Genomic DNA, 14,479 nt, shown 5'->3' with positions numbered 1-14,479 from the left:
ATTATAGTAAACCGGTTCAGATCCAGAACCAGTAAAGTCGGTTCTAGCTAATCAGTTATATGCTAGAATCGGTTCAGTCATTTCATTTATCAAATGGATTGTTCAAACTTTGCAAATTGTAAAACAAATTTATATAATTGTATATCTTCTTTCACGATAAAATTAATTCTGATTACAACATGAACGTTCATTATATTTTTTTATTAAAAACTTATTGTTAAAGTTAAATTATCGGTGGCAATAGATTAAAAGAAGAGCATATCATATTACCTTGAAAGCTTGAATCAAAATTGATTTTAAATTAATGAATGATTGAATAGGTGCCAAATAATATATAAGCTACCCAATAAAAAATGGAGATTGGCAATTTTATTTAATTTTTTTTAATATTTCTGTTCTTTAGTTCCACATCTTGAACCATCAGTTTTACCCGGAACCGAACCGGGAACTGTTTAATGCAAAAATTGAGAACCGTAAGATAACATAAGTTAACGGTTCTGAATGACCAGTTCGATCGGTTCCTGTTCTCTGATTCCGGCGGTTCCGAACCGTTTCTTACTCACCCCTATCGGCTGTTTCTTTATTATTATTATATAATAAACGCGACACAATTTGAATACAAAGCTTATTTTCATTTATGTGAAATGAAGAGTATATTCGTATGTTAAAGTAAACGAATATAAAAGTCAACTTAACTTCGACGACAATTCACTAGTTCTAGTTTTTCTTTTCTATGTCCATATTTCATTTACCATCATTTATAGTCATTATTATATTATATATTCATTAAACTTCACGACTAATCATACCATTTTTAATTAATCCAAGTATTGCATAGTTTATTATAATTTTCTCATAATTTATAGGTGTTTACGTTTTCAATTCATAACACTTACAAAAAAAAAAAAGTTTCCAATTACTATTCTTTATTTCTCTCTCTCTTTTTTCCAATTTTTTTTTTTAAGTTTGATATTTCTGTGTCATTTTTCATGCCTAACTTTAGCATCTTCTTAGTGAGAAAAACCAGCAATTGATAAAGGCACATTAAGCTCCCACCATTTAGAAAATATTGAAGCACTTGCATTTCGTAAAATGTGAGTATTTACGGTTTGTTTTTAAGGACCATTTGGATTATTGACGAGTCACTGGCCACCCGATAATCTTTATTCCCCAAGTATGGAACTGTGGGGTGCTAGGCTAGCAAATCTGCGAAGGGAAGCGTATACATTAGCAGAGTATGCTAACTTTTCCTACCTTAAAGACTAGTCAATAGTCATGGTAGCACGTTTAAGAAGTTTCGTAGTTGGTGTTATGTAAATGGAAAGGTATACTTGCTAATACGATATTTTGTGGAGGTTATTGGAAGGTCAACTTAAGTTAAATGCACTCTAACAAAAACTTTATAATTTATGTATGCATTCCTCATTTACTTAATTTTTCTCCTCTACGTTCTCATATAACACTATATCTCACTCTCTCACGTTCACTTATACTTTTCTGTCTTATAGGGTACATATAAGAACACCTGTTTTTAGTCAATAAAATACGGGTTGACTTAGAAGTTAGGATACATATGTAGATGTGGAACCAGCATGCTAAAATATAAAGATCCCACACAATGACTTGGGTTTTGATCTACGAGCATTATGAAAAGGTAATTATAAGATACACTCAGATACAAAACTAAAAACATATTCAATCATAGACGGATCTAGCATAGAAGCAGGGGTATCCCGAGATACCTATGCGCAAACATCTTGATGCCTAAGTCCGAAAATTTTTTAGAATACGTACCCCTAACTATTTCTTATGAATTCACCATATCTTTAAATCACACTACATATGTAGAATAATAATCAACTCTCTTTTATAATCAAACTAGCTTTTGAACCCGTGTATTACATGGTATTTGTCAAATAATAAAATAAATAAGGTTCGTTTTTTGAAAGAAATTAAAATATTAAAGGTAAAAAGAAAATAAAATATATAGTACAAACAATAAGAAGTATAAAATCTCAAATTTACAAATTCGAAAAAATCACTTTGTATACAACATTTAAGTATGATAAATGAAATGAGAGATTAGAGAATTATAAAAGAAATTATATCTCATTTTTCAAATTTATTTTGACCCATAACCCATGAATAACTAGAATAAATGATATGAAAGATTAGAGAATTAAAGAAAATATATCCCATTTGTCAAAATGGTTTTTTTACCATAACCTATGGATAGATAGATGAATGAGAAGAGATATTAGACCAAGAATAAATGTGAGATTGTCGCATCATCTTCGTTATTTTTTTTATTAGTATGGTTAGAAGTTAGATTAGATTAGATTAGATTAGATTAGATATAAGTGGTAACAAAGAAAGAGAATATAAATAAAGTAATATGAATCTTACTACTCTAATAAAAGAATACCATATTTTGCCACTTGTCATGCTCTCATGACTTCCCCTTTTTCTTACTTACATCCACTAGATAAATCAATTTAATTTAATTATGCATTTAATATATTAACAATTATATTGCATTAACTTTTAAGATTGTAACTTGTAAGTATCAAATTAGACTTAATAAATGTTCAAAAGTAAAAAGGCAATGCTGACGACTAAAAATGTTGATATTTTAAAATAAAGTTTATCTGTTTAATTAAAATTTAGATTTGTTCTGCTTGGAATTTTTTCTATGAGAATTTAACTTTTTGGAATTTTTTCTATTCAATTATTTTTCACTAATGCTTAGATTTCAACTTTAATTTTTAAAGGAATGATCTTTTATTTTCATCAATAGCTTATTATTATCCTATCTTTTGTTTACTAATTGCCTAAAAGAATGGTGAACCAACACTTTTTCAATTGACATTTTAAACTTTCCATGGCCAATCAACACTTTTTAATGAAGAATTATTTCAAATTTCAAATCAATTGATATTTTGATTTGTTTAGTCTTACTTAAATTTGTTAATTTAATTCATTCAATAACATCAAGAATCCGACTCCATTAATGTTGGTGCATCCATTGACACATTTAATGTAAAGGTATGTCACTTTTCATTTTAAGTTATTTTCTTTTACTATACAACAACAACAAATTATTAAATAACATTTGCTATTTACCGCTTCCTTTTTAAAATAGTAGTTGACACATTTGTTACTAGAGGTGCGCAAACTAGTTTTCGGTTTAAACCCGAGCAGTTCATTGAACGTCCGGTTCTTTACACTTTAAAGGCCTATATTTTATAAAGAAGTTTTGACGGATTTTATATATCATCATCTTTTTTTATAACCTTGAGAAACTGTCAACCAAAGCATTACCAAGAATCTTTTACTTACCATATGCTACCAATAGATTAGGTCTTCACGTACGTCAACCAACACTTACGTCAATTATATTATCCGATCAGTGTTGGTATCTATGTATTCATACTGCCATTATGGTTGGAACTAATTACCATATATTGATTTCTAATTGATATTTTCTATTTTCCTTTACAATAAATTGGTTTTCAAATTTCAACCGGGCATTACATGGAATGGTTAATGAGGTATAAATGGATATGATATATGAGTAAATTAGTTTTGAAGCTGACGCATATAGACAGACGGGTTAAACCTGTTTTTGACTAACCGGTTCCAAAATATCTTTCTTATTGTAACATAAGCAATTGTTAATATCATTATTATAATTACAATCATATTTTCCTTTACAATAAATTGATTTTTCAATGGGGCATTACATGGAATGGTTAATGAGCTATAAATGGATATGATATGTGAGCTATAAATTATTTTTGAGCTACAAACGGGTTTTAAATCGGATGTAACCTGTTTTGTCTAACCGGTTTCAAAATATCGAGTTCAAACTGGTTTTAGCTAAAAAAAACTCCAAACCGGTCCTAACCCGGTGGTTTATAACTACAAAACTGGTTTTTGTAATATCGGGTTCAAACAGTTGTTCCTGTTATGCTCCATAGAAATCTTAACCAGAAAGAAGGCTTATGTAACGATACTCGACTACAAATTATATATTTAGGTACTCGTGTAGTTGAAGCAAAAATTATTTCTGAAACTAACATTGGACATAGAGTTTTGATACCAATGGCTCCAATAGACAACAAAATAACATATAAGTTTCAAAGACGATAGTTTTCCCTTGCAGTATATTTTACGATGACCATAAACAAAAGCCAAGGTCAATCATTATCTAGGGTTGGTTTGTACTTGAAAGAACCCGTGTTCTCACATGGACAGCTATATGTCGCCTTGTCAAGAGTTACAAGCAGGTGTTGGCTAAAGATTCTGATTCTTGATAAACAAGGTAATCTGACCAATACAACCTTAAATGTAGTGTACAAGGAATTTTTTTCGTTTTTGTAAAATAGTGGTGTAATGTTTGTTTTGTAATTCCTATAATTTTAATGTAATTTGTAATTGTATTAATAATATATGATAACTGTGTTATGTGTTATTGATTGTATTTTGCTTAATGTTTCCTTGTGTAATACACGGGTTTCAAACTAGTAAGTTATTAAGATTACATAAATGATTATCAACCCTTTTCATCATTAGCTTCCCCTAATGAACCTCAAATGCACATATTGTAATTGGATTTGATGGTAGGATGTTTGGAAAACTTTTTCTAACAAAAGAGGATGAGAAAACCTGTCATAACTTTAAATAAAAAGAAAGAAAGAAAGAAATGTTTATATAGCATTACTACGAACCTAAAGCGGAGATGCACCTAAAAGGAAAAAAAAAAGAAAAGAAAACATTCAAGCAACATGAAAAAATTAAGCTTTGGTTATTAATAAGCTTTTAACAAAATCAACTGGATTTAGATTTAGAAGCTACTCTATTTCTTAATAAGATGATGACTATTGATATTCCTTCAATATTGTGCCCAATTTGTTTGAATTCGATGGAAGTTTTGGATCACATTTTTGGAGGGTGTCACCTTGCTTCAAAGATTTGGAATGCTATCGGTCGTTGGTTGGAGGTGTCTCTTCCGGGTGATAAAGGGCCTAAATGTATTTTAGAATGGTTAGATTCTTCAGGATGAGTGAAAAAGAAAAAGGATGTAATTGAGGTGATTATCTATACGACATGGTGGACCATTTGGAGAGCTCGGAATGAGATTATTTTTTGTTAACCCAATGACAACAAAGACACTCTATTTGATTCGATTATTTCAGTTTCGTACTTGAGGTTATCATCTCGTAATTGTAAGTTTTATTTGAACTGGGTAGCGTGGCTCAAAAAGCCGTTACTTAGCATGTAATTTTTGTCGTGTCCCGGTTAGATTTTCTTCCCAGATGTGGTTTTATTTCAAGCTTGGCTTTCAAAAAAAAAGATGATGACTATTGATATACATAGAGAACGTGTTCAATTTAAAACCTCAACATTATTGTATGACAATATTTGGTTTATTAATATATCATAATCACAAATAGGAATCATAATTTTATCATTCAAAACCTCATGAATCAACCCAAGACCTTTCACTGCAAACAATATTTTAAAAATTCAATTAAAATCAATGCAAATAGTTATGACAATATTTCGTTATTAATATATCATAATCACAAATAAGAATCATAATTTTATCATTCATGTCCCTATTTTGTTTTTTCACTATGATTCTGTGAAACAGACATTCGCTTATATGCTCTTATTCAAACATTGATATTTTCTATATCAATGCTGACGTGGCATCTAGTTTTGAACCAAAAACATGTAAGCGGGGGGCATTACAACAGTAGATCAGTGAAGAGGTAGGTCCCAGCAGAGCCCAGTTGGTCCCGCAAGACTCACCTTAAACAGGGACGTCTGCGCAAAGACCATCTGCTCCCGCAGGACCCACCATGCTCATAGAACCTTACGCGCAGTACGCAAGCTGTACACGCAGGGAAAGCCTCCCAATGGTGAAGTACCCCGCCTGTTCCCGCAGTTGCGGATACAAGCCATCAGGGAAGGCTACCCGCGGACAGCAGGGCTACACGCACAAGACAATAGATACTTCAGTAGTCACATGAAGGAATGAGCAAGGCGGGAACAATCCCGCCTAAATGAGCCAGTCTGTATGATTCTGAAAGATCTTCTGTACTATACCTACCAAGGTATGGATAGGACAGACGATCTGACCAGAACAACCCATGAGCCAATCACAGGGTGACAGCTCACCGACAACAGTGCGAGGAGGAGCACCCTCTAGTACTGTTTGTCACTATTAGCCGCTGCCTACTCACCAACCCTTACTGTAGGGCGTGCGCAGCCTACAGTTGGTGAAATAGTGTTACTGTTGGCCGTAACCTATTCACCAACCAGCATGGCCTGCGTATAATCCACAGTAGGTAGGACGTGCATAATCTACAGTTGGAGGAATAGTGCAGCCGACATAGTTACTGTTGGCCGTAATCTATCCACCAACCAGTATGGCCTGTGCATAGTCCACTGTTGGTAGAACAGGAATACTATTCAGCCGGCTGTACCTTCTAGGAAACCTACCTTCGGCTATAAATACTCCAACATCTTGGAATGGTAAGATCATCTGCTATCCAGTTATCTAGCAATCTCTTAATATACACTTATATTCAGAGCAACCTAGTCTGATTCTCACGCCGGAGGGTGGTCACAAGGAGGAACCTTTGCAGGTCTCCTGAAGAACAGCCTTCTCGGCTAGACCTCATCCGTGGGAAACATTACTTAACCCCCAGATTATCTATAATCTGTACCGGGTCACTTAGTGTTTCTTCATTGGCGCCATCCGTGCATAAAAGCTAGAACTATTTTAGTTTTTTCACAATTTCGGAAGAAATGGTTAACGTTACTCCGGTCCAAAGGCCTGTAACCGACCAAGAAACCCCGGTAACAACCCCAGCAACTGGGGGGAACACCGGCGGTTATACAATCCTTACGAACACTACCCCGACTACCCAAGCCGGGGCAAGTGGAGTAAATATTCCATTGGGGTTCACCGATACCCAACCGGAAAAACGAACGAAGGTCCCTCGCCAAACACTAGATCAAGTGAAGGCGTGGGCCGAAGCACGGCAAAGAGAATTCCAAGCCGAATTGGATGAACGCTTGCGTTCAGTTCAACAGGCTGACGAATTCACCAGTACTCGCCAACACCTCAATATGAGCAGTGACTGCGAGTACTCAGACGACGAGTTGGAATCCGATACCGACGCGAACCCTCGCCATAAGGCGAAAGGGAAGCGTAAGGACACGGACGTCCAACCAAAAAGGAATTTTGGGGAAGCTTTTAAACCAATCGCGGAGAGAAACCCGCGTGACTTCTCCAAAACCTTTAGACCAACTGCTACAAATGCAGGAAGGTCAAAATTCGCAAGAGATATTGCGGAAGCAATCGCCCCGAGAAGTGCCAAACAAATGTCCAACATTGGCACTTATGATGGTCTATCCGACCCAGATGACCATCTGAACAGGTTCATTGCGGGGGCTACCGTCAGCAACTGGACGGAACCCACGTGGTGCTACATGTTCCAGATGACTCTGGTCGGAGCGGCCAGGGCATGGTTCGATCGTTTACCGATCCACCACATATATGACTGGGCGGACTTTCAGAACAAGTTCAGCCAGCACTTCAGCCAACAGAGGAAGTACACTGAAGAGCAGTGGACGATCCTCAACTGCGTGAGAGAGGAGGATGAATCTTTACTAGACTTCATCACTCGCTTCAACTCCAAAAAGCTTAGTCTCGGCAACATAAGTGAGGATCTGGTTCGCGCCGCCTTCATCCAAGGCGCCGAATACCCAGAACTTATCCGCACGTTGACGGGTAAGGATGGCATGCCATCAACTTGGGATGCCATCATGACGGCGGCAAAGCGCTTTGCCGAGACGGAAAAGCAACTGGGAAGGGATCTTCCCCAGAATACACACCTCTACACGCAGAGGACAAGAGAGAACAATGTCCGGATCGCCCGGCAGAACAAAAAGAGGAGGCTAGGTATTTGGCAGTCAAGGGTAAACTTTGACACCTCATCCAGCTCTCGCCCTCTTGTTGGCGGAAGGGACAACACACACCCTTCAAATCGAAAACACCGGTGGACGCCACTCACGAAGAGCGTCACGGAGATATTTGCCACGGAAAAATTGCCATGGCCCAAAGCCCCATCGATCCGGCAGAAACCTAATGCGGATCAAAGCAAATCCTGTGATTTCCACGGGACAAAGGGTCATGGTACTGAAGAGTGCACATCTTTGAAGGATATTATTGAGACATTTGTCAAGGATGGAAGGCTTGCACATCTCGTGGCATCGATCAGGAAGGGAGGAAGGAATGACAACCGGTACAGAGGTAACGGACGAAAGCCCGTCGACATCAGCATCAACATGGTTCATGGCAAGGTCAGAGGAAGGAAAAGACAGGTGATAGAACCATGCGCGTGGAAGGAAGCTGAGGTGCGCTTCCCGCGAGTGCCAGGAGGCCCCAGCAAAGAAGGCCCCATCGTCATCAGAAGCCAGCTGGGGCACTACATCACTTCCCGCACTCTTGCTGACAACGGCGCTTCGTCGACAGTGATGTACAGGCAGTTCTTTGATAAGCTGGATGATGAAGACAAAGAACGCTTGGAAACGGTCTACGCTTCAATGGAAGGGTTTGACGGAAGTACAGAAACACCCCTGGGTATCCTATCTTTCCCCGTTACTCTTACTGATGGGAATCATTCACGCACAGAAGACGTGGATTTTGTCGTGATGAAAAAGCCACATCACACGTACGACATCCTATTCGGAAGAGACGGGATGGCAAGATTCAACGCCGTGGTATCTTCAGTCCACGGCATGATGGGATGGCCAACAGCTGAGGGTGTAGCAATGATCTCTGGCATTCCCCAGGTATGCATCGCATCTGTCTCATCTAAACCCAAACCGAAGAAGGCTAAACCAACCATCACTGAACCGGAAAAATGGGCCTTCAATGGCAAATACCCCGACCAGGCCGTTACCATTGGACCAACAATCGTTGATCCCACCCGCACCTTACTCAAACGCTTACTGCAGAAAAACGCTGACATCTTTGCGTGGGCACCAGCTGACATGACTAGTGTACCCCGAAGTAAGGCGGAGCATAAGCTCAAATGCGATCCGGCTGTTACGCCAATCGTACAAAAGCGCAGAGTAATGGGGCCTGAACAAACTAACGCGTGTAGAACCCAAGTCAAGGAACTCCTTGACGCGGGCATCGTACGCGTTAGTAGATATCAAACATGGGTTGCAAATCCCGTAATGGTACCGAAGAATGACAAACAATGGCGCATGTGCATAGATTTCAAAGATTTGAACAAAGCATGCCCCAAAGATTGTTATCCGTTACCAGAAATTGATCTCAAAGTGGATTCGTTGGCACCATTTCGCCTTAAATGCTTCTTGGATGCGTATAAGGGGTACCACCAAATCCACATGGCCATTGATGACCAGGACAAAACCGCATTTCGGACGCCCGATGGTACATTTTGTTATAAAATGATGCCATTCGGACTTAAGAATGCAGGGTCCACGTACCAACGACTAATGGACAAAGAGTTTCATGCCCAAATCGGGAGAAACTTGGAAGTCTATATGGATGATTTGGTCATCAAAAGCCTCGAGCCTGAGGCGATGTTGAAAGACATTGAAGAAACTTTCAACACGCTCCGAAAGATAAACATGAAGCTCAACCCGAGCAAGTGTTCATTTGGGATAGAAGAAGGGAAGTTCTTGGGAGTCATTGTTACTAAAGATGGCTTTAGAGCGAACCCTGAAAAGGTCGAAGCCATTGTTAAAATGGAATCACCTACCACCATCAAACAGGCTCAGACACTGAATGGGCGACTAGTCGCACTTAATCGCTTCTTGGCAAACCATGCGGATAAGTCGTTTCCTTTCGTGTCAACACTGAGAAACTGCTTGAAGAAAACGCACTTCCGCTGGACACCAGAAGCGGAAGCAGCTTTTCAGGAGATTCGGTCACGCCTGATCGAACTCCCAACACTTACAGCACCACAAGCGGGAGAGGAGTTAATCCTATACCTTTCCGCAACAGATAGAGCAACCGGGGCAGTCCTGCTAGTAGAACGAAAGGGCATCCAGATGCCAATCTATTATGTTAGCCGTGTACTAACAGACGTAGAAACCCGGTACTCTACCCTTGAAAAATTAGTCTTAGCACTTATACACGCTTCACGCAGGTTAAGACGATATTTCCAGGGCCACCCAATCACCATTCTCACCAACTTCAAACTCTCAAATGTTCTAGGCAAACCCGAATTATCGGGACGTCTAGCCAAATGGGCAATTGAATTGGGAGAATATGCAATTAAGTACAAGCCAAGACCAGCCATAAAGGGCCAGGTCTTGGCCGATTTTATTGCAGAAGTCCCCGCTTCGCGGGAAAAAGAGTGCCAGGAGGAGGCTCAACCCTCCCCAGCACAGGACGTCAATGATGTCTGGCGACTCTACACTGATGGAGCAGCCAGTAACGAGGGTTCAGGCGCAGGGTTAAAATTAACCAACTGTCACACCCGGCCCTGAGCGGCGGAAACAGCCGGGCGCGCACGAGTGGGGATTGATAATTAAGCACGGGCCATTGCAAAACATTCAAAGATTTTTATTGCGCATGAGAAGTTTAGTACAAACACATTACATTGTTCAAAGATTACAAAAAGAAACATCCAAGTATAAAACTGAAGATTTCCTCGCCATATCCCCTTGCGCGGCGGGTAACCGTGCGCATCGAGGGGATAAAACCAAAATCTTCCAAAAAGCTTGTTTTAGATGTTCAGCGTGTGGTGCTCTAAGTGTGACTCCCTGCGCTACCTAGTTATCTCCTGAAAGACACGTAAAAACATTTGAATCAGTATAAACTGAGTGAGTTCACAAGTTTTAGTAACTTGATAAAATCATTCTGAAACATTTCTGGCAACATCATTAACATCTGCTTGGTAAAATCGTATTAACACATAATTCTGACAATATTCTGATAAAAATCGTTCCGCGGGTTACGCGTGAACAAATTCTGGATACGGTGCTCGTCTATGTAAGTGGCGCAGCCACTACGAGCTAAAATAACGTAAAACCGTCCCGCGAGTTACGCGCAGACGTTTCTGGAAAACTATGCTCGTCTATGCAAAGAGGCATTGCCCCTACGAGCTAAGGATACTGTCCCGCGGGTTACGCGCGAACAATTCTGAGAAACTGTGCTCGTCCATGCAAAGAGGCATTGCCCCTACGAGCTATGGATACCGTCCCGCGGGTTACGCGCAGACGTTGTGCCGGAAAACAAGGCGCTCGTCCATGCAAAGAGGCGCGACCCCTACGAGCGGGCTCAACCCCATAGTACTGCCCCATGCCAGGCACTCGTCCATGCAAAGAGGTGCGACCCCTACGAGTGGGCGGATCAAACCAGCAGTCCCTACCCTTAGAGTTCCAATGGTAAAGTGATCACTTACTCGAGTTCTAGCGCACATACATTGAAAACCTTAGATAACCGTTTGCATTGCTCATCATGAAACATAACTTAAACACATAATCGCTTGCATAGCTTGTAAGTATACCATGATAAAACATTATTTAAGTACGTGTCCCTCGCCCCGAAAGCAGTTTAAAAACAGTGAAAACAGTGAAAATAGGGGCTGTGAGACTCACCTGTGGTTCTTGTTAAGGGATTAATCGAGATTCGGGTTTTCTTGGTGTTGGCCTCGGAATCGAAGGTCTAGAATACGATTAAATAACAAGTATATATATTAAGATCAAGAAATAGGAGAATATAAGGGTTGGATAGTAGGTCTCAAGGTTATATTCTCGGCTTACCTAGTAACAGGATCGGAGCTGGAAACAACGGATGCTTGGGAAAGGATTAGTGCAAGTTTGTAGTTCTTTGAAGTGTGTTTTGGGTGATAATTTAGGCTACAAATTTATAGGCAAACTCAAGGGAACACAATCCCTTGCTTTAGGGGATTGAAATCTTTTCATATCTAAATGTAATGATGATAAAGTATGGAAGTTATTATTATTTACTTAAGAGTGGAGTGGTGGATAAAAGATTTTGATTTGATTTGGACAGAACATGCAGGTCTGGGGTTGGTGAGAATAGGGTGGCTGACAGTTGACTTTTCAGGTTACAGTGTGCTTTTTCAGGTACTTTTGTCAGTGTACAGTAAAAAGTGGAAAATCTCTGAAACACGCTACTGTTTCCTTTCGGGCGGGAGTAATCTCCTTAACTGGAGAATAGACCAAGTGTTCTGCGCGTATAACTTGGTGCGCATAGCTTTCTGCGTATAGGACATGTCTTTGCTGCGGGTAGGTGCGTAACCTTTTCGCAGTTAGGGACATTGAGTTTCGTTTGTAGATTCTCCAGGTGGTCTTGGTATTTCAACATAGTGATCAGTCATGTTGAAGTCAATTCCATCTTGGAGCTTCAGACAAACTAGCTCTCAACGTTCCCGCCATGCGGGTAGGTTAGTTCCCTTCCGCACGCGCATAAACGATGTAGGATGCACCCGCCTTAGCATCATGCGGGATGGTCAACCCATAGACAACATAACGTTTAAGTTACATGAAAACATAAAGCCAAATCATTCACGCATGGCGCATATAACATATGCTCACGCTGGTTCTTAACATGGTGCGCTCGCGCAGGTTGCATGTAACAACTGCACGCGCTGACTAACATGGCGCGCTCGCGCAGGGCGCACATAACAAATGCACGCGCTTAATATTTACAATCACCTAATTATTAGGTTGATTACTTAGCTTATGGGTTTGGGAAATTACCGGTTGTCACATTCTCCCCTCGTTAAACGAATTTCGTCCCGAAATTTAGGAGACGTTGCTGGCAGAAGCCATGTTCTGAAAGAGGTGTGGGTATTTTGTGCGCATCTGGTCTTCTCTTTCCCAAGTGAATTCAGGCCCACGCCTCGAGTTCCATTGAACCTTTACTAACTTGATTTTGCTTCTGCGTAACTTTTGTTCTTTCCAATCGGTTACTGCTATGGGTTCTTCTACGAAGTGCAGCTGTTTGTCAATATGAATTTCTTCCAACGGTAAAATCAACGTTTCGTCAGATAAACACTTCTTGAGGTTGGATACATGAAACGTATCATGAACTCCACTGAGTTCGGCGGGTAGACGGAGTTTATAAGCAACTGGACCGATCCTCTCCAGGATCTCAAATGGTCCAATGTAGCGCGGATTTAGCTTTCCTCGCTTACCGAAACGGGGGACTCCCTTCCATGGAGAGACTTTCAAAAGTACTTTATCCCCTACTTGAAACTCCAACGGTTTCCTTCTCATATCAGCATAACTTTTCTGTCTGTCGCGTGCTGCCTTAAGGCGATCCCTTATCTGAAAAATCTTGTCTGTTGTTTCTTGGATCACTTCTGGACCAGTCATTTGCTTGTCGCCCACTTCAGCCCAACACAGTGGGGATCTACACTTGCGCCCATATAACGCTTCAAACGGCGCTGCCTTGAGGCTTGTGTGATAACTGTTATTGTAAGAAAATTCAACCAACGGAAGGTGGGTATCCCAACTACCTCCAAAATCGATCGCGCACAGCGCGCAGCATATCTTCCAATGTCTGGATCGTTCGTTCGCTTTGTCCATCCGTTTGGGGGTGATAAGCCGTACTCATGTCCAGTCGAGTACCTAACCCCTCTTGTAATGATCTCCAAAACCTTGAGGTGAACCGACTATCTCTATCAGAAATGATGGACACTGGGACTCCATGTTTTGAAACTACTTCTCGAATATATAGTCGGGCTAACTTTTCCATTTTATCAGTTTCTTTAATCGGCAGGAAATGCGCTGACTTAGTTAGCCGATCTACAATAACCCATATCGTGTCGTAACCCCCAGGTGTCCTTGGTAGTTTGGTGATGAAATCCATGGAGATTTGTTCCCACTTCCACATGGGAATTTCTGGCTGTTGAAGTAACCCCGACGGCTTCTGGTATTCAGCCTTTACCTTTGAACACGTCAGGCACTTACTGACATGTGTCGCGATGGCGCCTTTAAGATTGGGCCACCAATACAACATTTTAACATCTTGGTACATCTTGTCTGCGCCAGGATGTACGGAATACCGCGTCTTGTGAGCTTCGTTTAATACCTGCTCGCGCAGTCCTCCCTTGAGAGGGACCCATATGCGGTTGGCAAAATATCGAGTGTTCCCTTTAAGTTCCAAATTCTTAATCATACCCCCAAGGGATTCAGTTTTAACAAACTCTGGTTTCAAGGCTTCTTGCTGAGCGTCTCGGATGCGCGTAGAGAGCTCTGCGTGAATTGTTAGCTTTAGGGCCTTGACCCGTAGTGTTTTTATTCGCTCCTTTCTGCTTAGCGCGTCTGCTACCACATTCGCTTTCCCCGGATGATACTTGATCTCGCAATCATAATCATTCAACAATTCAACCCATCTTCGTTGCCTCATGTTTAAATCCTTCTGATTGAATATATGTTGGAGGCTCTT

This window comes from Bidens hawaiensis, unplaced genomic scaffold (genome assembly GCF_021521415.1).
Source record: "Bidens hawaiensis isolate Kalapana, Puna unplaced genomic scaffold, B.hawaiensis_p1.1 tig00018576_1, whole genome shotgun sequence".
Lineage (NCBI taxonomy): Eukaryota > Viridiplantae > Streptophyta > Magnoliopsida > Asterales > Asteraceae > Bidens > Bidens hawaiensis.
The sequence above is the reverse complement of the archived record's forward strand: the minus strand, read 5'-3'. Positions refer to the sequence as shown.